Genomic DNA, 3,852 nt, shown 5'->3' with positions numbered 1-3,852 from the left:
CCCCCACCTTCCTGGCTGCAAGCGGAAGCTCCGCAGCTCTTCTCTGCGGAGGCTGAGGATTCCAGAGTCTCCCGGCCGCTGGGGTGTGGCTCCTCCGTGGCAACGGCGGCCCCAGTGTGGGGTGCTTGGATCCGCACCCCCCCGGCAGCCCTCGGGCGGTCGGCGGTGTGCGGGGCTTTGCCTCTGTGATGGGCATCAGGCCGGCCCCTCCGAGGGGAGCACGGCTTCCCGGGAGCTGGTGGCGGAGCCATTCAGGGGAACGCGCACCTCCTTGCTCCTATGTGACGGGCAAAGAAGGAGCAGGAAAAGGGTCTGCGTTGCCCCATTTGCAGCTGGAAGGGTGTCACAAGGTGACACCTGGGTTCCTGGGCGCGGCTGAGCCGGCCCGGGCTCCAGGGCTGACCCCAGCCGCATCGGCCCCCACCCACCCCTTGCCCCTCGGGCCGCGGGGGCACCAGCCCTGCACCATTTCCACACCGGCACACCGCGGGAGCCCCGGCTCCTTCCTACCTTCCTGCTGTCTGCTCTCTCTCTTTCCCACAGTTACTCTTAGCATCTCCTTTAGGGTCCTAGTCCCCCCAAATGATGCCATTCCAGAGCACCCGTAACCCAGCGGTCTCAACATCCACCGTTGTTGAGCCACCACGGAGTCTCCAACAAGAGTCGAGCGCGTGCTGAAGTAGCCTAAGTGGTCCTTGTCCCCTCTCGCCACCAGGTCCTCCGAAGTCCTGAGGGTTCACCCAGCGGAACGTCGGGACACGAGCATCTGTTCCACACGGGCCCCATCCCTCACCCCCCCCCCCGGGACTCCCCCCCTGCCCTCTAGCTACCTGGCAGACCATGGCTACCCCGTGCCCTAGCTCCTCTTCCTTCTCCTGTTCCCTCTGAATGGCGAAGATAAAGACCCCTTCCCGTGGTGGGGGCCCAGAACCGCTTCCCCAATGGAAACACTATAGTGCACCCCATAAAGCCGGCCCTCCACTCACACCCCACACCCCCCGAGCGTCCAGGGGCCAGCTCAGGGCAAAGTGTAAATGGCCTGACCTCCGCCCCACCGAAAATGGAGGTACTTTAGAAATACAGCTTAAGTCTGCACTGAAAACTGTTGAATGAAAATGGATAATCTACAGCACTTTTTTTCCCTGTAACTCATTTCACATTTGTGATGCCTCGATTATACTGTGCATAACAGTTACATAATGGCCAGGCCGATACGCGGGTCCATGCCAAGGCAGTGTTTCTGTCGGATTCCAAATGCTTGGCTCAGTAACTCACACGCCACACTGTAATTTGGGGACTGTTGGTGTCCTGTAACCGGTCAGATGCAGACATGAGTGATTTCTTCCAGGCTCTTTGCCTTCAGGAGCGTCTGGAGCTGGTCTGTCAGCAGCTAGAGGATCCGGCCGGCCGGGAAGACTCGGGCATGCATGGTGGTGCTTTGTGGCTGCTCCCGGGAGCCAAAGAAATAGGAACCATTTGGTGAAACCCACTGTCCAGGAGGCAAAAACCAACCACAAGCCAAAGTTAGAGTGGCAAACCAAAGGACGCCGCAGATCATTAGGTTAAAATTCGAGGGGGAAGTGGGGGAGGGAGGAGCCGTCAGGGTGCAGTGCTTGGAAAACGGTGAGGAAGCGTTCCTCAGGTGAGAAGCAGATTGTGTGCTATCAACTGGGAGGTCGGCCCTGCATCGAAGCCCAACCACACGCTAAGGGCTCCTGCTGTAAGGGGTTGAAGCGGAATCCTGGGGGAACGGGGCGGAGGCAGGGCCCGTAGCTCCCGTTCTCAGACACGGGCGTCTTACCCCCTTCCCCCCCCCCCCCCCCCCCGCAGCTCAGGCACAGAGGGGGAGGGCGTGGCTCGAGGGGAGCGAGAAGGATGCAACCCAAGGAAGCCCGTTTTCTCGTGCACCCTATCAACTACTCGTGAATCTCGGTTCCAGGTAGGAAGGCCCAGGAGCCCTTTGTTTCTCCTGGCACTCTTGGCTGCACTGCTGATTTTTCCTGGGTGACCTGATCCCCATCCCGAGGCCAATGGCAAACCGCGGGAGGCTTGCTGATCAAGTCTGAAGCCGTCTTGTCGCAGCCTAAGTTTTCATCTGCTTTTGTATTTCACTAATTTATCCCTGCAGACTTTGGAGACACATGCCCGGTTCCTATCCTTGCAATGGTTGCCTTTCAAATCCTTCGCACCCACCTCAGGGCGTAGAGTTCAGGACTCTTTTACATCTTCCCGCGCAGAGCGAAGGTCTCGGGAGGCCCTCGTTCCGCTGACCCGGCTCCCGGCCTCGGTGCTGCCTTGAGCCCATCGTTGGAATCAATGTCTGTTTTTGACTTCCCAGGTGGCACCACTGTTGTTTCATATTTGATGTGCATTTCAATTGATCCAGTACTTGTCACGTGTCAAACCTCATCGTTCACGCTTTCTGGTATCATTTCAACTTCCTGAAGCATGTCCTTTCAATTGTTAATAATGACTTTTTAAAGTTTTGGTTTTTTTTTTTTAGTGGGAATTAACTCTATTTTCTATTTCACTTCACTTTGGAAGTTTCACTGGCTTTTCCAATTCTTGATCTATAATTTTTTTAATATATCAAAGATAATCCTATCTCTCCTGGCTATCATTATTGTTGCTACAAAGTCTGCTCTAAGTCTGACTTTTTCCCAGTGTTGGGCCTTGAACTCAGGGTCTAGGCACGGTCTTTACACTTTTTCTGTTCAAGGCTAGTGCTCTAGCACTTAGCCACAGCTCCACTTCTGGAACCTTGTAATCACTAGGCTGGTACTCTACTACCTGATCCATGCCTCCAGTCTTGATTTTTGCTAGTTATTTTTGAGAGAGAATCTAGTAACTGTTCTGCCTAGGCTGGTCCTCCTGGGACTCAGCCTCTTAAATAGCTACTGGTGTCCAGCTCTCTCCACCATTCTTAAATAGCCAAAACCCACAGCTATCACAAGCTGTATTCTCTCCTATGTTTATGTGTCTGTTCACTTATCTACCTATCCATTGTCTATGTGCTCAGTATCAATGCCCAAGTCCAAGTCTTGCTACTCTTGTTGGTTATCTGAAGTGAATCTATAATGAATTCCTGAGTACAGGATAATTCCCGGGTCCTGGCATATTGACAAGAGTCTGCCTGTGTCTTATTTTCATACTAGCCAGCTGCTTTGGCTACAACATTCTCCTATGTTCTTACCTTGAATATCTTAAATATGTGATTTTATTTTCCTTTCCTATCAAACACTGCAAATGAGAAAGTTGGATGATTAAATTTTCTCTTACCTGTCATATGCACGTGACAAAAATTGTTAGGAACTACACTGTGTCTTCCCAACATTCCTGTTGAAGTCCTCCGGTGTGACTGTGCTCCCCGTGGGTGTGGAAGTCCTCCGGTGTGACTGTGCTCCCCGTGGGCGTGGAAGTCCTCCGGTGTGACTGTGCTCCCCATGACTGTGGCTGAGGGACTCTAGCCTTCAAAGCCTAAAACACTTACCCTGTGACCCAGGCCTTGCCTTTCTTTCTTTTTAACTCTTCTGTCTTCCATGCCCGCCCTGCTCCCGACGACTTCGGGTAGGGCCGAGCCCTGGCCCACTTGGTCGCTCGCTGGGCGGGTCTTGGGCGTGGGCTGGGGTAGACCGTGGGAAATCGAAAGCGAAACCTAGAGCTCTGCTCCAGTCACCCCTGCCTTGCTTTCCAGGAGCACTGCTCCATTTTGGGGTCTCTTGACTCAGGCTCCCCACCGTACGGCCCCCCTTCTCCCTCGCCTGGGTGGGCACTGGTATCATGCAGAGCGTGGGGCCCATGGTGTTTTGTACCCACTTGCTTATATTTTTGCAAATTCCTTGGTTTGGGTTT

The sequence above is a fragment of the Perognathus longimembris genome, chromosome 21, assembly GCF_023159225.1.
Source record: "Perognathus longimembris pacificus isolate PPM17 chromosome 21, ASM2315922v1, whole genome shotgun sequence".
In the NCBI taxonomy this organism is placed as follows: Eukaryota; Metazoa; Chordata; class Mammalia; order Rodentia; family Heteromyidae; genus Perognathus; species Perognathus longimembris.
This window is presented reverse-complemented; position numbering follows the sequence as displayed.